Genomic DNA, 23543 nt, shown 5'->3' with positions numbered 1-23543 from the left:
TTTAAACAAGTTATAAAGATATTTAAAGCCCTTTAAAATGCAATGTAAAAAATGAAAACAAACCAGTTTAAAGTATGAAATTTCACCAAAAAATATACAGCAGGAAGCTTCTATGAGTGAACATGATTTCCTTGGAATAAGCCAGCTTTGGTTTAGTAAGGCAGAGCATATCTATATAACAGTACTAAAACACACATCTTTTGTATGTTTCTATTTTGTGAAGTTTCTTCTTCAGCCTTTATTGTTCTATATATAACTCTGTAAGCCTGCCACAGAAACGTTTCTTTTGAAATTCACAGAACCCGATAGAAAATACGTTATTTAAGCACATTCATATGAGACTACAGAATTATCAAAATTACAATGTTATTTAAACAACTTCAGCACTTTTGTTTCTCTTCATGGTTTATGGTGAAGACATTGTAATCTTGAATATGAAAATGGAGTATTCATACCATTTTCAAACAAGAAATTAGAGTTCGTTATAGAATGGAGAAAACATTAACATTTTAAGATATGAATCCTTACATGCATATCAAAATACATCCCCAGTAATTCTTCTCACTAGGATGTTTTTCTCAGTAACATATTAGAAATTATATCACAACATGCATTATACTCATAATTACACTGTTTCTTGGTCCAAATTTTAAGTGTACTGTGGCAAAATTAACAACTCTTTTTTTAAAACTGTTTGCTCCATTAGATGTTCATTTAAATATTATTTTGCTACACTTAGTAATAATATTATAATTTGCCACCAATAAGGTATATTTTAAATCAAATCAATTACCTGTCATATTGGCTACATAGATCACAAAACCAATTTGAGTGTCATTCTCTATGGCTACACATTAGAAAACGAGTCCTGTAAATGACTATCTGTGTTTGTTATTGAATTACACTATCTATAGTCATGTATATTGCAAATTTGAAATGGCACACTGCCTAACTTACAAGATATTTTGGCTTAAATATAAAATATTAACAAGACAATATTTTTAGGAAAAATAAGGGCCCACATCAACAAAATATTTTCTAAGTTATATTACTTTGCTTATGTAGGAAAAAGGAAATATTTGTAAAAACATCCACATTCTTACTACGAAGTCAAAAAAACCTGATGATTTTGGAACTTCAAAATAAGTAAAAAAACAAAAAGCACAACAAAAGTTCTGAAGTGGCACTTCACTAAAGAATATATACGAATGACAAATAAGCATATGAAATTTGCTTGATGTAATGTTATTAAGGAATTACAAATTGAAACAATGAGATACCACTGCATTACTGCTATAATGATTAAAATCCAGAACACTTACACTGAATTCTAGAGAGAACATGGGACAGGAAGGGTTCTCACTCATTGTTGATAGTATTACAAAATGGTACAATCACTTTGGAAGACACTGATAGCTTCTTACAAAGCTAAACGTAGTCACAACATTTGATCCAGCAGTCCTGCTCCCAGGCATTTACCCAAATGGGCTGAAAACTTAGGTCCACACAAAAACCTGAATATGGATGGTTATAGCAGATTTACACATAACTGCCAAAACTTGGAAGCAACCAAAATGTCCACCAATAGGCGAATGAATAAAAATCTATGGTAAAAACAATGGAATATTATTCAGCAATAGAGAGAAATGAGTTATCAAGCCCCCGCACACCAAAAAAAAAAACGACATGAAGAGAACCTTTAATGCATATTGATAAGAGAAAGAAAGAACTCTGAAAAGGCTACATAGTATGTGATTCCAAATATATGACATTCTGAGAAAGCAAATCTATAGAAGCAGTAAAGAAATCAGTGGTTGCCAGGGGCACGAACACAGGGGATTTCTAGGGCAGTGAAACTATCCTGTTGATGATGTAATTGTGCATACATGCTATTATGCATTTGTCAAAACCTCAGAACTGTAAAACACAGAGTATGAACCCTAACACAAACTATAGACTTTATGTAATAATAATGTGTCAATATTGGTTCATCAATTGTAACAAATGTACCACACTAATGTAAGGTGTTAGTAATAGAACTGAGGGTGGGGTGGGGCATGAATAGGAATTATAAAGGAATTTTCTACTAAAATTTTATGTAAACCTAATACTGCTCCAAGCAATAATGTCTATTAATTAAAATAATAGAAAATAAAATTTTAAAGCAAACTTTATTGAGAAAAATATATTTTTGTATATAAAAGATCTATTAATGTCAGTAAATATAATTTTTCTGAGTTGCAACTTTTGGATGACATGCAGGCAGATAGATGATAGGTAGGTAGATGACAGATATGTTTATATGTATTTCCTGATATTTTAATACTGTAAATATTACTTTTATAATTAAACATGAAATAATAAAATATCTAAAAATTTCTGGTGTCTGCATGTATATTTATATATCAAATATTCTGAAACAAAAGCAAAATCTATGCTTATTCCTTTGAAATACGTTTTTTGTTTCACAAATATCTGCTAGGTACAAAGAATATAGACATTTATGAATGTTTATACTGATGAAAAACTTCAAAATCTCCATGTGGAACAAGACCTATTAACTTACCCTAATATAACAGAGAAGACTATTTGGGGTACAAATGAGATGCCAGAAAAGATTGAGGAGTTAGAGTTATTCATTCCAGACAGTGGAGCAGAAGAGATTTTTAACCTGAGCTTTTGTGTGAAAGTGATTCCAAATATTCTAGATACAGAACCTACAATGGCCATGGAGAGTAAAAGTAGGTGCTCTTTACAGGGATGGTAAGAAATTTAATGTGATTAGACTGTCAAACATCAGAAAGACTTTGTTTCTTAAAATGCTGATTCCTGGGCACCACCTGATAACTAAGAATTTAAATATTTGTAGATAGGTCTTGGGAACCTGCATTTTAGTAAAATTTGCAAGAATATTTAACATAGAAGTATCATGGAACTGTCACAGTTTCCTAAGCACAGAGCACTATAATCTTGTGTGTGTGTATATGTGTGTGTATTTAATCAGTGTCATGTGAATCCAGAAATGATATAATAGAAAAAAGACTGGGGATTGGAAGCCCACTTAAAACATATTTTCAAAATAGTCCCAGTAAGCGATAATGAAAATGGATACTGCATTTGTGGACACTATCCACAACACAATTTCTGAGAGCCTCACTGACCTCTGTTCTTATGTATGTTTATATGTCTTTTCTGATATTCTAATACTTTAATTATTACTTTTACAATTAAACATGAGATGAAATTTGGGTATAATAAAAGTAGAATCATATAATGTGTAATAAAAACTCAGAGTATTTATTTCTGATTTTCTCAAATGTAAAACTAAAGACACACTGCCTATACTAAGGCAACAAAAATGTGAGTTAATATAGATACATAAATAAGGACAGAGAGACGGAGGGAGGGAGAGCAGAAAGGAGGGAAGAAGAGAGGGAAGGAGAAAAGGAAGGAGGGGGGAGGGGAGGGGAGGGGAGAGGAAGGGAAGGGAAGGGAAATATTAATAAAAGCAACATGACAGGAAAACAAGACTTTGGTTCAGGTGTAATCACAGAAAGTAAGAGTGTTTCCCTGCAATGTATAACCTAGGCATTAGTAATTGACTATTAAAGCATCACCTAAATATGTAGGCCAATAACAACTCTTAATAAGTGATAGATGCTATCCATCCTTATATATGGAGAGAGAGCTCTCTATCTCCTCAATCTGTTCTCTGTCTTCAAAAGCACACTAGTTCTCATGCTAGTCACCTTTGAATAGGTACTGAATATTGACTCTAAAATCCATTTCTTCTGTGCTCTCGCCCTTACCCACACAATGGTGGTTCATATAAACAAGTATAAGAAGGAAATAAAAAGGTTTGGGAGCATTAGAATCATAGCAGAGGTAAAAGGAAGCCATCAATAAATCAGGTGATTTAGGCAGGAGGAGGAGGAAACTACTAATAAAACATATATCACCAGATGCAGTTTACTACGGCATGTATAATCAATGGAAAAATATACTAAGCTTTAAGTACTTTCTGAAGTGCTTTCAAAAGCTTGTGCAAACTTCTATGCAAATCAAAGCTATCCATTTAAAATATATCATCATCTTAATTTTCACAAGTATTAAAGTGAAAGTGAGATTGAAAACGGCACATTATTTTGGGGAAAAAGAGGGAGAAATAATAATATCGTTCTATAGTAATTATTTTAGGTACAAAAAAACTTCACATAGAGTAGTACTTGATATTCTGTGATTTTTTTTTAGGGAAAAGGTGACTGTAAGTACAATGCATATAAATTTAAAAATCAACTTATAAGAGCTGAATAGCTTGCGTATCTCTCTAAAGAGTATTCAGCTGCATTTGTTTAGTGAATAAACACGAAAAAATGTTTGCAAGTGATTGCTTCTTTCTTAATTTTCAAGGTTTCCCAGGGGCCTTTGTGTGATAAGCAAAAACCTATTTAAAATCTTCTATAAAAGTTTAAAAAGAAGTATCTGACAAAATAACCAGCAAACAAATATATGCATGTCTCTACTGCTATATATGCTCAAATTAATATACTATTCAATATAAAAACTATAGGTGCTCATCAGTTTAATGAGTTAAATTCACTATGCATGTACACATGTATTCATCCATCCAGCTGTTTGTCCCTCTAGTCATCTATTCATTTAAACATTCAATATTTATTACATGCCTACTATTTTCAGTCTCTATATAAATGTATCTAAATCCCAAAGGCAGATTAAATTATTTTAGCAGATAGTACACAGTACCTCTTTTTGAAATATAGTATTTTCCTTGGCAAGTAATATAAATTTTATCACCAAAATTATATCAAATCTATTCATTCCTCTCCATTTCTGCTAGCACTACTCTAGACCAAAGTACTAGTGTCTCCTATAACAGGCTGGTAATTTGTCTTACTATTAATCTTTTGCAGTCCTCATTTTCCATGCTCATTTAAATCCCTACATACTTAAGTGCAGTCTCTGCAAAGCAGCCACAGTAGAAAACACAAGATTTAATTCTAGTCATGTCACTTCTATTCATAAAACTATTTATTGCCTTTCTATTGTATACTTTTTGCACTTACAAAACCCATAACACAGTCTTCTAGAGTTGAACTCTTGTGTCAGGGATCCCATCACCTTTTTAAAGGCAACATGCTTTTATTTGGTTAGTCATCCCCAAACAACTCTGTAGAGTCTCATTTATTTTAGATATTTAGCCCACATGTTTTGATTGAGTAAATGAAATATGTTACAGCAATATATAAATATATTCAATTCACAATGCTAAATACATATGCCAGAAAAACAAGTGGATGGGGAGAAAACCTAAAGTTCAGTTTTACATGTTTCTGAGATACTCAAGTGAAGATATTATGCAGGTTCTTGAGTATACAAATGAAGTTAATAGGAGCTATCTTTGCCATACACACACACACACACACACACACACACATACACACAACACACACATATACAATGTAGGCACACACATCCATATGAAGGTTTTGGCAGAGTACAGGAGACAGTGTCTCTCAGGAAAGAAGAACAGAAAAATAGACTGTGGACCTAATCCTAAAATCCAAATAACTACCCCATTATGCCCTATAGAGGTCATATAAAGATGGGGAAATTATAATGAAGATTAAACATAATTGTCCAGAAAAATAAGAGAAAAAACAAGTAGAATGTGGTGGTAGGAGGGATATTTTGAGAAGTGAGTAATCAACTATATCAGGTGTTGATGAATGCCGTTCAGCTAAAATGAGAATGTCTCTTGTGGATCTGACGGTATGAAATCATCAATGATCCTGACATGAACACTTGTCTTGAGCAACTTCATCAAATTAAGGAGAAAAGACTCGATGAGTGTAAAGGGGGAAGAGAGGAGGAAGCTTTTGTTAATGTACTTTAGGAGAGAGAGTACATTATGCTATTTTGGAGTGATGCAAGCAAAAATGGAAGATTGTTGATGCCAGACAGTTGAAATTAACAAAGAACAAAAGTCCTTTGGTTACAAAGATTAGATGTAAGTTAGTTGGCTAGAATATATCATGTGCTCAATAATGGTAACACACAGTCTTGTTATGAGAAAGAGCAAAGATTATTTTAGTGAGTTTTAATGCATGCTTTTATGGTAAAATGAAACACTGCTTTTGTGAAGTTTTGATTACCTAAATCACAGTAAAACAAATGTGACCATTGGTTCTCCAGTTTAACCAGTTGGAAAATAAAGCAATAGCCATAAAATAGCATTTCACTGACACTTTCCCATCCTCTCTACCCCAAATCTGTTTTCTACTTGTTTCTCCTAAATTGTTCTAGTAATAACAAATAGATGCTTTATAAGACATTCAAGGATTAACTAATTGCCTTGAATACCAGATAGTATCTATTTTCCTTCTCCATTGCTTCAGGGATATCTCTAATTATTGCTGTTTCCAAAAGGAAGAGATGTGTGGCCAGAGTTACTACCTACCAAAAGCACCACAAATACCACTGTAGCAATAATCAAGAGTGCTGTCTTTGGTCATAATACCTAACATTGAAGGCAACGAGGCATCACATTTGGTACCCTTGCCATTGCTAACTACCACTACAACTGCTGCATCCATCATTGCTAATCCTGCCACCATATTTGCCAATGCTTTTTCCAATAACTCCAGTAATATTCCCAATGTACGTTGCTCTCAGTGTCCCAGGAGAGTTGTAGAGCAGCTTTCGCCTAGTTTTTACTTGCCCTTTTATTAACATCTTTTTACTCTAATAATCAGTTCAGTGACGCTGGAGTGAAGGACTTTGTGGAATTCTCAGAATTACTTGGACTTTCCAAATGCTCCTCTTCCTTCGATTTTACTTATTTTTGTTGCTTTTGCTTACATTTTAAGAAGTCAAAGGAGATTGTCAGTTTTTTATATAAATATGTTTGTATCCCAACTAAACTATTCATATAAGGAGTTTTCCAGCATGGACACAAATTAGGACCCAGATATGCAAATTTATTTTTCAAAACCATGAAGTGGTTAACACATGACTTCTTGGTTTTCTAATATGTTCTATACCATACCTGGGGACAAAAATGCAATGAATGTTTAAGATGTAATTTAGAGAGAGAGAGAAGGGAAAGAGAAGCATTCAGAAATGCTTTCCTTCAACAAATTTAACATACCAGTGATTATATTTATAAAAGTTACCTAGAGTCTAAGTCTAGTTCTACAATAATCCATGGACTCTTCACAAGCATCTCCAAAATATAAGGTTGGAAAAGTATTTTAAAATGCAGGTATGTCCTGCCTCACATTACCTAATTTACTCAATTTTTAAAGTGTTTTCTTTCGTAGATCTTCTTCGAAGTCAAGCCAGATTGGTACCACAAGTATAGTAATCACACATATCAAAAACTTATCACCCAAATATATTGTATTGGTACATCAATTGGCCCCACAGCATGCGAAGATCCCAGATGATGGTGATGATGACAATGGTGCTGCACCTGGGACATAATAGGAGCTTAATATTTATTTCAAAAATTGATAAATGAATAAATTATAATTTGTGTTTTCATAAAACAATATAAAGCATTTTAATACATATTGGCTGATTTTATTTGTAAAGCAATCATCTGACTTGAGTAGGCTTTATCAGTCCTACTTTAGTGATGAAGCCTAGAGTGATTAAAGAATTTTGCCAACGACTAAAGACTAATAAAATAATTAAAAGCATGGCCTTCCTGCTCCACATTTTGGCCTTGGTTATTTAAAATAAAAAAAAATTAGGTCTAACGTGGTTTCTGTTTATTTCATTTCATTTTATGTATATATTATAATTATAAAAATATAAATTATACATATTAAATATATTACATAATAAATTCTTTTTATGCCTGTGTGGTGTTCTATGATGTATATGTACCACATTTTCTTTATCCAGTCCACCATTGATGAGCATCTGGGTTGATTCCACGTCTTTGCTATTGTGAATATTGCTGAGAAAACATGCACATACATGTGTCATTACGGTAGAATTATGTATATTCCTTTGCACATATATGCAGTAATAGGAATCCTGAATTAAATGGCAGCTCTGTTTTAAGTTCTTTCAGAAATCACAAAACTGCTTTCCAGAGTGGCTGAACTAATTTACTTTCCCATAGGTAGCATATACACATTACGTTTTCTCTGCAACCTTGCTAACATCTGTTATTTTTTGACTTTTCAATAATAGCCATTCTGACTGGTGTGGATGGTATCATAGTGATTTTGATTTGCATTTCTTGAATGATTAGTGATGTTGAGAATTTTTTTATATGCTTCTTGTCCATGTATATGTCTTCTTTTGAGACATTTCTGTTCATATCCTTTGCACATTTTTTAACAGGGTTGTTTTTTGCTTGTTAATTTGTTTAAATTCCTTTTAGATTCTGGATATTAGATTTATCTTGGAGGCATAGTGTGTATTTTTCCCCATTTTGTAGGTTGTCTTTTTACTCTGTTGATTGTTTCTTTTGCTGTGCAGAAGCTCTTTATTTTATTAAGGTCCAACTTGTCAGTTTTTGTTGCAACTGCTTTGAGTCTTCATGAAATCTTTGCCAAGGCCTATATCTGGAATGATATTTTCCTAGGTTTTCTTCAAGGAATTTTGTAGTTTTAGATTATGTATTTAAGACTTTAATCCATCTTGAGTTAATGTTTGTATATGGTGAAATGAATGGGTTCAATCTTTATCTTCTGCATATGACTAACCAGTCATTGTAACATTTTTTAAATAGGGAGTCTTTTCCCCATTTCTTGTTTTTCTTGATTTTGTCAATGGTCAGGTGGGGGTAGGTGTGCACCTTCATTGTTGGTTTCTTTAATCTGTTCCATTGGTCTATGTGTCTATTTTTGTGCCAGTATCATGTGTTTTTGGTTACTGTAACCTTGTAATATAGTTTGAAGTTGGGTAGTCTAATGTATTTGGCTTATGTACATTTTGTTTAGGATTGCTTTTGTTATTTTAGCTATTTTTTGGTTCCACATGAATTTTAGAGTAGTTTTTTTCTAATTTTCTGAAAAATGTTGTTGGTAGTTTGACAGGAATAGCATTGAATCTCTAAATTGATTTGGACGATATGGCCATTTTAACGATGTCGATTCTTCCTATCCATACGTGGAATTTTAAAAATTTGTGTCACCTGTGATTTCTTTTAGCAGTGTTTTATAATTCTTGCTGTAGAGCTCTTTCACCTCCCTAATTAGCTGTATTCCCAGGTAATTTTGTTTGTGTGTGTGTGTGTGTGTGTGTGTGTGTGTGTATCCTGAAACTTAAGTTGTTTACTAGATCTAGGAGCCTTTGAGTAGAGACTATTGGATTTTCTTTGTACAGATTCATATCATCCGTGAAGAGAAACTGTGTGGCTCCCTCTCTTCCTATTTGGATGCCTTTGACTTCTTTCTCTTACTTGATTGCTCTGGCTAGAACTTCCAGTGCTATGTTGAATAGAAATGATGACAGTGGGCATCCTTGTCTTGTCTCAGTTCTCAAGGGGACTGCTTCCAGCTTTTCCCCATTCCATATGATGCTGGTTGAGGGTTTGTCAGAAATGGCTTTTAATATTTTGAGGTATGTTTCTTCAATGCCGAGTTTGTTGAGGGTTTTTAATATGAAGGGATGTTGAATTTTATCAAAAGTGTTATCGTCATCTATTGTGATGATCATGTGGTGTTTGTTTTTAGTTGTATTTATATGATAAATCACATTGATTGGTTTGCATATGTTGAAGCCATCTTGCAACTCAGAAATAAAGCCTGCTTGATCCTGGTGGATTAGCTTTTGGATGTGCTACTGGATTTGGTTTGCTAGTATTTTCCTGAGGATTTTTGCATCTATGCTCACCAGGAATATTGCCCTAACATTTTCTTTCTTCATTGTTTCTCTGCCAGGTTTTGGTATCAGAATGATGCTGGCCTAATAGAATGAGTTAGGGAGGAGTCCTTCTTCCTTGACTTTTTGTAATAGTTTCAGTAGAATTGATACCAGCTCTTCTTTGTATATCTAGTAGAATTCAGCTGTGGATATGTCTGGTACAGAGCTTTTTCTGGTTGCTAGGCTTTTTACAGCATTCTATTTTGGAACCTGTTATTGATCTATTCAGTTTTAATTTCTTCCTAGTTTAAGCTTGGAAAGTTGTATGTTTCCAGGAATTTTTCCATTTTTTCTAGGTTTTTTTTTGTCTCTATGCAGAGAGATGTTTATAATAGTCTTTAAGAATTGTTTTTATTTCATGGTGTCAGTGGAAATTTCACCTTTGTCATTTCTGGTTGTGTATATTTGGATGTTCTCTCTTTTTTCTTTTAGTCTAGTTTGTAGTCTAGTAATCTTACGTGTTATTTCAAAGAACCATATTTTGGTTACATTAATCTTTTGTATTGTTTTTTGTGCCTAAATTGCATTCAGTAAGCTCTGATTTTGATAACTGTTTTTCTTCTCATAGCTTTGAGATTGGTTTAATCTTGTTTTCTATTTCCTTTAAGTATGTTGTTAAGTTGTTCAGATCTTTCTTTTTAATGTGGGTGTTTAGCACTCTTAACTTTTCTCTTAACATGGCTTTAGCTGTGCCCCAGAGATTCTGGTATGTTGTATATTTGTTTTCATTCATTTCAAATAATCTCCCGATTTCTGCCTTAATTTTATTAGTTACCTGAAAATCATTTGGGAAGGGGGTTGTTCAATTTATATGTAATTGCATGGATTTGAGAAATAGTCATGGGTATTTCTATTTTTATTACACTGCGGTTTGAAAATGTGGTTAGTATAATTTCAGTTTTTCTGAATTTGTTGAGAATTGCTTTATGACTGGGCATGTAGTTAATTTTAGAGTATGTGCCCATGTGCAGATAAGGATATATATTCTACTATTGTTGCGTGGAATGTTCTTTAAATGTCTGGTAGGTTCATCTCATCCAGTGTCAAGCTTAGTCCCAAAACTCTTTGTTAGTTTTCTGCCTTCATAATCTGTCTAATACTGTTGATGGAGACAGCCACAAGTCCTCAGCAAAACCTCACCTTCAAGCCTAAAACAGCCTGAAGGCTGAAAAACCAGACTGCTGGTCCCAGATGAAGTCCTCCCTTTCCCAACTGGTTCTCTCTGAATAATGCCCACCTGCACATTAGAAGGATGGGGTGAAGTCTCAGGAAGTTTATGCCATTTGCAGCAGGGAGGAGCCTGACCTCTTTAGTTCCTAGGTGGTGACTTGGGATTCAATCAGTGAGGTGGGAGACCTGCTAGCAGGACTCTCACTTTACTGAAAATTCCTCTTTCCTTTTTTCTGTTTCCTTTTCTCCCAATAAATCCTACCCTAATCACCCTACAATGTGTCCACATGTCTAAATTTTCCTGGTCCTATGACAACAATGAATTTTTTTTCTACAACAATGTCAGTGAGGTGTTGAAAACTCCCACTATTATTGTATTGTTATTTAAGTCTCTTAATAAGTCTCAAAGAAGTTTTATGAATCTGTGAGCTCCAGCATTGGCTGCATACACACACACACATATATATATTTAGGATAGTTAAGGATTCCTGTTAAAATGAACCCTTTATCAGTATGTCATGACCTTCTTCATTCTTTTTGATATTTGATGAAGTCTGTTTTTTATAAAATAACAATAGCAACCCCTGCTCTTTTTTTAATTTTCTTGATACATCTTTCTCCATCCCTATACTTTGTTTCTATGGGTGTAATTGCATGTGAAATGGGTCTCTTGAGGACAGCATGCAGTTGGATCTTGCTTCTTTATCCAAATTGCCACTCCGTGCCTTTTAAACAAGTAGAATCAAGATGCTGAAAAACATTTTTGAAGATTATAACAGGAGATGAAACATGACTTTATCAGTGTGATCCTGAAAACAAACACGATCAAAGCAATGTCTACCAAGAGATGGAAGTGGTCCAATCAAAGCATATCAGATGGGTGAAAAGCAAAGATCATGGCAATAGTTTTGCTGATGCTTCAGACATTTTGCTGTTAAATTTCTGGAGAGTCAAAGAATGATAATATGTACTTATTATGAAAAAGTTAGCTAAAGCTTTAGTAAAAAACAAATGTCTAGGAAAGCTTAACCAGAGAGTTCTTCTCAAGAATAGCAATGTTCCTGCTTATTCTACTTATGAAATAAAAGCAATTTTGTGTGAGTTTCTATGAGAAAACACCAGGAATCCAACTTAAGGTCCTGATTTGGCTCCTTCTGAATTATTTTCTTTTCCTAATCTTAAAAAATCTCTAAAGGCCCCCTGTTTTTCTTCAGTTAATAATGAAGAAAGACCTCACTGATATGTTTAAATTCCAAAGATCTTCACGTCCTTAGAAATGGACTAAATTGTCTGTATCATCCTTACATAAGTGTCTTTATCTTGAAGCTTACATTGAGAAATAAAGTTTATATTTATATGCTTATATTTTAATTCCATTTATCCACACACTTTTTGAAGTAACCTTGTTTATTTTTATGGGAACACTGTCTTATATGCAATCTGTTGTTGACCAAAATGTTGACTAGCTAGGCAAATGTGTAAAAGAAGGATTAACATATGTGAAAACTCTGAAGTAAAAAAAGGCAAGGAAAAGCAAAAGTAGGAAGGAAATGAAGAAAGTCACTGAAAGAGTGAGAAAGTGGAGATGTGTGAGACTGATTTTAAAAAGTAAAAGGAGGTACAAGCACCTGAAATACAAAGACCTAAAGGAAAACATATAATAAGTAGAGAGAGCAAGGACCCAGCTGTGAAGTCTTATAATCCATTAAGCTGATTTTGGTTTATAGCCTAAAGGTCTATATAAAACTCTAAAGTATTCTAAGCAGGAAAAGTAAATAATCAAGTTTATAGTTTATAGTTTTTCTGGTCTCCTCATGGAGAATGTATTAGCTGGAGCCAAATGTACCTATGAAATGACTTGTGAAGAGTATGTGACTATTTTCCAGGAAGAGCTGATAGTAGCCTCATATAAAGTGGTGCTAGTAGTGACAACAGAGAGAACTGAGCAAGATATCAGAAAAATGGTCAAGTAGGGAATTTCAGGCTATACTGTCCCCCAAGAAATATGTGCAACCCCTAAAAACTATAAACTGGTAAAACTGAATTTGCTTTACCAGAACTCTGGAAGATGTTCAAATATTCATAGCAATAAATAAAATGTTTAATCATGAGAAAGACTACTTAAACCTAGTGGAAGAGCTTTGTGGACTTCTAATTTACCCTTGTCACACACACCTCCCTAGTGTGGTGGCAGTCCTGAAAACATCAACCTGCATTACTGGTGTGGGTTCCTGGTTCTGTAGGCGACATAACAGACCTTATTCCAAAGGAATTATGTTTGTATATTTTGCCCTCCTGAGGCTGCTTAAATGATTGACACAAGGGGCTTGACTTTATTTTACCTAACTCAGATCTCCGTTAGGGTGAAGAAACAAATTTGGGAAGGACCCTCCTTCAAACAATCAAAAAACAAATGAACAAGCCTCTGTCACCTGGAGCAAGAGGGCAAAAAATAGACATGCCAAAAGCTTTGAAGGAAAGGCTGTGGAGTAAAACACTTCCTAAAATATGAACTTTAAAAAGCTCCTGGATATACTGGGGAATGTGGAAAACCAAGAAACAAGTAGAATGGAATGCACGCTCAAAAATGATCTGAGACTCCATAACCTTTCACTTCTGGCTCATGTGTATGTTCAGCAGAAGTAGGAAAGGAAGGGTCAGGTAGCATCAGAAATAACCAACTAAGCATGGAAGGAGTGACCAAAACAGAGTCAATAGGCAAAGATTTTAAAAATGTGGGTTTTTTTTTTTTTCATTATAAATTTCTTACCCCAGAAGGGTAAGAAAATATGTTAAACCACTAGCTAACCACTTCACCAAATTAACCAAGACTTCTGAGACTATACATAACAAAGAATTCAGTCTTCAAAAAATAGGTTAGAAAACTAAACAGATACTTAAATTAATCAATAATACCAAATCCTGAGGTGTGGGGAGAGTTTCATTTTCAGATACACCAAATCATAATTATACAAATGCCCCAATTTAACAAAAAATTATGCCTGCAAGAAAGAAGCAAAAGCTCTTTCATAGAAAAAAGAAAACTCAAACTGACTATAAGGGAGCACAAGTTTTGGTACTATAAAAACATTATAGGCCGGGCGCGGTGGCTCACACTTGTAATCCCAGCACTTTGGGAGGCCAAGGCAGGTGGCTCATGAAGTCAGGAGATCAAGACCATCCTGGCTAACACAGTGAAACCCCGTCTCTACTAACAGTCCAAAACATTAGCTGGGTGCGGTGGCATGCACGTGTCGTCCCAGCTACTCAGGAGGCTGAGGCAGGAGAATCGCTTGAGCCTGGGAGGTGGAGGTTGCAGTGAGCCAAGATCAGACCACTGCACTCCAGCCTGGGCTACAGAGTGAGCCTCTGGGAAAAAAAGAAAAAATAAAAAAGACTATAAACCCACTGTCTCAAATATGCTTAAAGGGTAAAGGACTAAAGGACACTGGGGAACAACAACAACAAAAAAACTAAAGAAAATTAGAAACACAATGACTCAACAAATAGGGAATCAATACAATTATAGCAATTTAAAAAGGAACCAAAAAGAAATTCTGGAATTGAAAAGTACAATAACTAAAATGCAAAATTTACTAGAAAAGCTCAACAGAAAATTTAAGCAAACAAAAGAAATAGTCATTCAAATAGAAGAAAAGACAATTGAAACTGCCCCACCTGAGGAGGCAAAATAAATTTTAAAAAACTAAACAATATTTAAGAGATCTCTGGAACACCATAAAATGTACCAATGTATGCACAATGGCAGTTTCAGATGAGTAGAACAAAAAGAAATGAGCAGAAAAAAAAATTTGAAGACATAATAATAAAATCTTTTCAAATTTGAGGAAAAACATGAATCTCTACATCCAATGGGTCCAACAGTCTCCAAGAAGCATAAACCTAAAGAGATCCATACCAAGTTATGGTTAAAATGACAAAGGACAATGACAGAGAGAACCTAGAAAATAAGTCAGCAAGTACAGTTGATTCTCACTAAGATTAACAACCAATTTTTTGTAAAATCCATGAAGACCAGAAGGCAAAAAGATGATATATTTAAAGTATTGAAACAAACAGTTCTGTCAATCAAAAATTTTATGTCAAGCAAAACAATCCTAACAAATGGTAAATATGATATCTTCAAATAAACAAAATATGAAGGCATTTGCTACTATTACACATGCTCTATAAAACATGCTAATGAGAATCTTTCAGGCTGAAATGAAAGGCAGCAAATATTAAATCAAAATCATGCAAAGAAATGAAAAGAAACATTAGTAAAGGTTACTACATAGGTAAATATAAAATACAGAATTATTTTATTTTTGGTTTATATTTCCTCTTATTTTCCTACATAACATAAAACAATAATTCTAAATCTATGCTAATGAGCATAAGGTCATTTTCGAAAATACCAACATATAGGAGAAGTAACAAAGATGTTAAAGAGCAGAGATTTTATATGTCATTTTAGCTAAGATGGTATTAATTTAATAATAGACTATTTTAAGTTTACGATGTTAACTGTAATCAGTGAGATAACTACTAAGAAATGAAATAATTATACAGAGAGGAATCAAAACAGTACAATACAAAAATCAGTTGAACACAAAAGAAGGCAATAATAATTAAGGAACAAAAAAGATATATGACATAGAAAAAACAAAATGGTGCAAGTAAATATTTTCTTAGAAATAAATGATTTAAATGCAAATGGATAAAAATTTCCAGTTGAAGTCCAGAGATTGGTAGAATAGAGCAATTATATGATACATCTATATGCTGTGTACAAGAGACTCACTTTGAATCCAAAAACACAAATAGTTTGAAAGTAAGTCATTTTTCAAAAGCATTCCATAAAAAATAGTGATGAAAACAAAATTGGAGTGCATACAGTAATTTCAGGTATAAGAGATATTGTCAATTATTGTTTGCAACAGTCAAGGCCAATCCATTCATAACAGAGAGCAATTAAAAACATATACCCACACAAAAATATGGCCCCCAAACATATAATTAAAAATGGACAATAATAGTTAAAGATTTCATAATCTCACCTTCAATAACAGGTGGAAAAACTAGCATAAAAATCAGTGAGTAGATTAAGATCTGTACAACCCTGTAAACCTATTAGAACTAACGGGCAATAGAGAATACTTCACCCAAATAACAAAAGACCAAATATTCTTACTAAGTACATGTGGAACCTTTCCCCAAATCAACCATATGTTAAGCCACATAACAAGTCTCAATAAAATTATATAGATATTAATTATACAAAGGAATATCCTCTGACTATGATGCAATGAATCTAGAAATTGATAACATAAAATTGGGAAACTTAAAAAAATATGTAAGTTAAATAACACACTCTCAAACAACAATGGGCCAAAGAACTTATCACAAAAGATTTTAGAAAATGTCTTGAGACAAAAGGAATAAACAACATGCAAAAATGTAGACTTTTAGTAAAACCCATTCTTAGAGTAAAATTTATAGCAGCATATACCTATATTAAAAAAAGATCTCAAATCAATATTCTAACTCTATACCATAAGAAACTAAAAAATGATAAGCAAAGTAAATCTAAAACTAGCAGAAGGAAGGAATTATCATGATTAAAGTAGAACTAAATGATTTAGAAAATGAAAAATCAGTAGAGAAAATCAAATAAGCCAAATGTTTGTTCTTTGAAAAAGTTTGATATAATTGAGAAACATTTATATAGATTGAGGGAAAAAAGGAGACTCAAATCATTAAAGTCATAAGTAAAAGTGGACATATTACTACAAAACCTGTACAAATGTAAAAGAATGTTTTGGACAATTGTATGCCCACAAAATAGGTAAATAAATGAAATGCACATATTTCTCCAAAAAACATGAATTACCAAAGCTGAATCAAAAATGAAGCCATCAAGAGATCCATTATGAGTAAAGAGATTGAATCTGTAATAAAAACTCTTTAAACAACGACAATAAAAAAGACCAAGACCAGACATTTAAAATGATTAATTCTTGTAACCATTTTAAAAAGAATTAGCACCAATCCTTCCCACATCCTTCCAAAAATAGAAGAGGAGGAAGTTTCTAAATCATTCTATGAAGCCAGAATTACGCTGATACCAGTAGCAGAAAATAATACAAGGAAGGAAAATAATACACCCATATAACTAATGAATATAGATGGAAAACTTCTCAGCACTGTATTGTCAGAACAATTCCAGCAGCATATTAAAATATTTATGAATCATAACTAAGATTGATTCAGAAATGCAAAGATGGTTCGACATATGAAAATTAATGGCATATATTTTACCAATGAAAGTGTGAATAAAACATAGTTATCTCAAGTGGTACAGAAAAAGCACTTACAAAATCTAATACTCTTTTTTGGTTTAATTTTAAAACCTTTAGCAAATAAGAAATAGAATGTAACTGCTTCAATGATAAAAAGCATCTTTAAAAAAATCATTGCTACATCCTAATTAATAGTAAAAGCCTGGAAGCTTTCCTCCTAAGTAAGTCATGGATGACTGGCCACTACTATTAAACATTTTATTGGAAATCCTAGCCAGAGGAATTAGGCAAGATAAAAAATAAAAGTCAATTTAAATGGAAATGGAAAGTAAAAATTGGAAGTAAAAGTATGTATATTCATAGATGGCATGATCTTATATAAGGAAAGTCTTAGAGGAAAAACCTATTAGACTTAATAAGCAAATTTATCAAAGTTATATAATACAAACACACAAAATTGTGTTTCTATACAATATCAATGAAGAATTTGAAAACGAAAATTAAGAAAAAATTCCATCCACAATAGCATCATGAAATAAGATACTTAGGATTGAATTCAACCAAAGGCATTCAGGACTTATACACTGCAAATCATAAGATATCACAGAAATAAACTGAAGGTCTAAGTGAATGGAAAGACATCTGTGTCCACAGATTAGATGACTTAATATTGCTGAGATAGCAATATTCCTCAAAGCAATTAAAAGATTTGATGCAATCTCTATCAAAACACCAGTGGCCTATATTTTAGAAAAGGAAAAGTTAAAATTAATCTGGAATTGCAAAGGAATGTGAATGTTCAAAACAATCTTGAAAAAGAAAAAGTGGGAGGACGAACACAAAACTTTTGTAAAATTTCCTACATATTTACAGCGATCAAAACAGTATGGCACAGTCACAGGATGGACAATACTGATTAATGGATAAGACTGAGATTCTAGAAATGTAAATCTACAGTCGACTTATTTTCAACAAGGTTGCTAAGGCTGTTCAATGGGAAAATAATAGTTTTTCAATAAATTTGTGTTCAGACAAATGGAAATCCACATGCAAAAGAACAAATTTGGACCCTTGCCTCACACTAAATACAAAAGTTAATTCCAAATGAACCAAACACCTAAGTATAGAGCTAAACCTATAAAACTCTTAAAGAAAAACATTTAGGTGATTTTTCATAACCTTAGATTTAGTAATAATTTGCTAGATATGATATCAAAAGCACAAAGCAACAAAATAGAAAACATGAATACATTAGACGCTATCACATATTTTTAAAAATATGCAACAAATGACAGTATAGAGAGTGAAAAGACACAATTGTCTTTGGGATAAAATATTTGAAAATTGTATCTCAAAAAGGTTTAGTATCTAAAATACATAAGGAACCCTTACAACTTGGCAAGAATAGAACAACCCAATTAAAAATGGGCAAGTGAATTTAATAGATGTTTCTCCAAAGATGATATACAAATAGCCAATAAACACAAGAAAAGTTGCTCAGTGTCATTAGTCATTAGGGAAATGCAAATAAAAACTACATGACATACTACTTCACAGCCACTGAGATAGTCATTCTCAAAAACAGGAAAATAATAACTATTGACGAGTAGGTGGAGAATTCAACCACTGGTACTTTACTGTTGGGGATGTAAAATGAAGCAGTTCCTGTTGAAAATAGTTTTCTTGTTTCTCAATAAATGAAACATAGAATTATATGACTCAGTAAACCTGCCACTGGGTATATATCCAAAACAAAAGAAAACAGGTGTTTAAACAAAAACTTGTTAGAAATGTTTATCATAGCACTGTTCAAAATAGGCAATGTCAAAACAACCCTAATGTGCAAATGAATGAGGAACAAAGTGTGGTTTAGCCATACAATGAAATATTACTCCATAAAAAGTAACAGAGTGTGGATATGTGCTATGCAAAGTGAAAGAAGCCAGATGCAAAGGCCACATATTGCATAATTTCATTTATATAAAATATTCAGAATAGGCAAATTCAAGAGATGGAAAGCAGATTGGTAATGGCCAGGGACTAAGTGGGTGTTGGGGAGTGACCACTTAATGTATATGGATTTCTGTTAGGGGTGATGAAAAAACTCTGTAACTATATAGTAGTCAGAGTTGCAGTACATTGTGAATGGTCTCAATGCCATTGAATAAGTACACTTTTGTGACTGGGGGTAAATTTTATATTATGCATATTGCACAACAATATAGAAAGGTGAACAGAGTCAATATATATTCAGTTGTCAGGTCTGTAGGAAATGGAAGTGACAGAAATCAAGATGATATATTGCATTAAAAATAACTAAGAGAATAGATTCTAAGTGTTCTCACCACAAACAATGATATGTGAGGTAATGCACATTTTGATTAGCTTCATCAAGATATTCCACAATGTACACATATTTCTTTTTTTTTTTTTTTTTTTTTTGAGATGGAGTCTCGCTCTGTCACCCAGGCTAGAGCTCAGTGGCATGATCTTGGCTCACTGCAACCTCCACCTCCCAGGTTCAATCTATTCTCCTGCCTCAGCCTCCCGAGTAGCTGGGACTACAGGTGCATGCCACCACACCTGGCTAATTTTTGTATTTTTAGTAGAGATGGTGTTTCAACATGTTAGCCAGGCTGGTCTCGAACTCCTAACCTCAGGTGATCCACCCTCTTCAGCCTCCCAAAGTGTTGGGATTACAGGTGTGAGCCACTGTGCTTGGCTGATATAAACATATTTCAAAACATCATGTTGTTGACCATAAATACATGAAATTTTGTCAATTTAAAAAGTTGATGCCAAGATTTCAATTTGAAAACAATAAGTAATGTTTGAATTAATGAATTGGGCACATCTTTGCAGAAAGAAAGGAATATGAGTTTGAATTTGAAATTGTCAGGCTGAGACTTTCCTAAAACATAAAGATGACAAGTATCAGTGGGACATACAGGTTTACAACTGAGAAGGCAAATCTGGACTAAAGATACAGTTTAGTAAGTGATAAATGGTATCGAAGGTATGAAAGTAGATGAGATCACCAAGGGAGTATTGGGTCCAAAGAACTTCATCATTTAAGTGTTGGAGGAGAAGAGAAGAAATGACAAAAAATGCCAAAACCATTTGGGTAAAGTAGACTAAGGTAAAAGGATAACCGGGAGCTTAAGATTGATTTCAAGGAAACGCAGTGATTTAATGAAAGAGAGAGTAGTCAAAAGTGTTGACTGCTGAAAAGACCTCAGACATGAAATAAGAAGATGTTGCAGTGGTGTGAGTCTGTAGTCCCAGCTACTCTGGAGGCTGAGGTGGGAGGAATACTTGGCTCAGTAGTTCAAGGCCAGCCTGGCAACATGAGAAAACCCTGTGTCTCAAAAAAAAAAACAAAAAAACAAACAAAACAAACAAAAAAAAACCCTAAGACCTGAGTCATGCAATTTGGGTTTATCAATATGAACTCAATCTTAATGTACTTTTCAAATAAAGCAAGGTTAGAAATCTGATTGAAATGGTGTGAAGAATCTGTTGTGTTGGAGCAGAAAATGGAGAACAGTGGTAACATAAAATTCAATTGAGAATGTTGTCTATGAAATATAATGGAGAATATTAAGTACATTTTTTAAAAAGCAGCATACCTTCATTGAGGTAAATTGTCATAAACTTAATGCTTCTTAGATGCTGGGAAGTGAATACAGAAGAATTGTATAAAATATATTAAAAGGATTAAATCAATATCAGAGTAGTCTTATGAATTTACTCTTTCTGAGACACAAATCTATTCCTCTGAGAATATATAATATTTCATAATTATGTAAAATCTAGCCTAGGTATCTTTTATTAGAATAGATTAGAATGATCTCATTTCATGAAGGAAAAAATTATAAATCGGTTAAATATCCACTTTTGTTGCTCCTTAGAATGAATCATTGGCATTAATATATCAACATGTACCTACGTGCATTATATAGAATTCAGGAGCTATATTCACTTACTTTCTAATCAAATCACTTTGTGTTTAAAAACATCATCCAAAACCCTTCCATTGAAATCCAGAAAGTAGCAATGCATATAAGCCTATTACGGCAGTATATTTAATGAGTATTTTGCTTTTTGGGTATTAAACTTGGAATTTTAATGCTAAACATGATCTTCCTTGTATTCAAGGTATTTTTGAAGAGAAGGAAAATAACATTAAAATAACAAAAAGGAAAGACTATTTTTCTGAAGATATAGTTTATGTATATAATTTAAAATAAAAACACAATCATGAGTTTAATTTGACAGATAATGTGACACCATCTGCGAGAAATAGAAGAGGATGATTAGCATACATTATTTACTTCCACAAGGGTTGCATTTCCTAGTGTGATCTGATACTTTTGGCTCAGCAAAATGTTTAAAACACATTTTATAAATATTTAAACATTAGAACTACTGAATTAAAAATTCGACATCAGATAATATGATATCATTTTTACTACAAGGTGAAATTAAGGAATAACTAGTTTTCAAACTCCCCCAAATTATGTAGAATTAGTGTATGTACTTTTTCAAGATAAAGTATTATAAACAAAGAAATAATGTCTGGCATTTTAAAAGTATTGCAGCTTCTTGAGATGCTGGTACAGAGCACAGGCTATAAAAAGTATTGGCTAAGAACATAAATTTTAATGTCAGACAGATTCGAGCTCAGTCATGGCTGTACATACTAAATATTGAGCAAATAATATCTCCCCTTAAATCTCATTTCTCATCTGTAAAGAGGATCAATAATAGTAGTACCTACTTTATAGCTTTCCTTTGAGTATAATGTATCTATGACATTATCCTTGATTTGTTTTTCAATTAGTCAACAGGTATTTATTGAGAACATACTACAGTCTCACAATTCGTTATTTAAAGTCTTTGGGGCTGGGTGCGGTGGCTCACACCTGTAATCCCAGCAGTTAGGAAAGCCAACGCGGGTGGATCACTTGAGGTCAGGAGTTCCAGATCAGCCTGGCCAGCATGGTGAAACACCGTCTCTACCAGAAATACAAAAATTAGCCAGGCGTAGTGGTGGGTGCCTATAATCCCAGCTACTTGGGAGGCTGAGGCAGGAAAATCTATTGAACCAGGGAGGTGGAGGTTGCAGTGAGCCGAGATTGCACCACTGCAATCCAGCCTGGGTGATAGAGGGAGACTCAGTCTCAAATAAATAATTAATTAATTAATTAATTAAAGTCTTTGGAACTGAATTTATCTTGAAATTCAGGATTATTTTAGGTATATTTGCATATATCTTACATTATCTGACACACCCAGCAGTTACCTTTTATTTTTAAAATTTATATTCCTACAATGAAACACATGAATTTTTACATTGAGAGGGATAAGTAAAGACTGGAATTAGCCAGATACTGTTTTAGGTCAAATTTGGCCATCGAATGATAAAAACTGCTCTTTGGTTTTCACAACATTTGGGGTTTTGAATTGCAGCTAAAGTGGAATAGACACTAAATAGTAGCTCATTACTTATAATGCACCGTACTCATTGTTGAGGGAGAAACCTTGAGTAATTTACATTATCTTTAGTAATACTCACAAATATCACATAGGGATAATAATAGAAGATATTGTCAAGGCTTTCCTGAGCATCAAGCTCTGTTTAAAACATTCTGCAAACATTAATTCAGGAAAGATAAGGAAACTGAGGCATGTTATAATAATTTCCCTCTGACTTCTCTATTAATTTCACTATTTTAAATTAATTACTTATACTGTTGGAATATTCCTATCCCTGAAAGTGAAAGATTTTTACTACAGTTATTTTGCCTAAAATATTTCAATTTTTCCTCCATAGTTTGTATGATTCATAAAAACTTCTAAGCAGGACAAGATTAAGTGTTATCACTTGGATCTGTGTCAAGCCCCATACTTTCCATTGCATCCGTCTCACCCGACAATCAAACCATACTAAATTATTAGTTTTTTCTGAAGTGTTTTGCCCTTTTTTAAAAAATCTTTTACCTTTACGTATGACACAAGGATTGATGTAGAGGAATCTAAAGGTAAAGACAATGAATTTGAAATGACAGCAGATGACTATAGTAATGAAAATATAAACTATAATCATAGGAGGAACATTGTAGAGCAAAAATAATTGAAAGACTGCTAAATAGTTAAGTTTGAAAT

Source organism: Macaca nemestrina, chromosome 14 (assembly GCF_043159975.1).
Source record: "Macaca nemestrina isolate mMacNem1 chromosome 14, mMacNem.hap1, whole genome shotgun sequence".
Classification (NCBI taxonomy): Eukaryota; Metazoa; Chordata; class Mammalia; order Primates; family Cercopithecidae; genus Macaca; species Macaca nemestrina.
The sequence above is the reverse complement of the archived record's forward strand: the minus strand, read 5'-3'. Positions refer to the sequence as shown.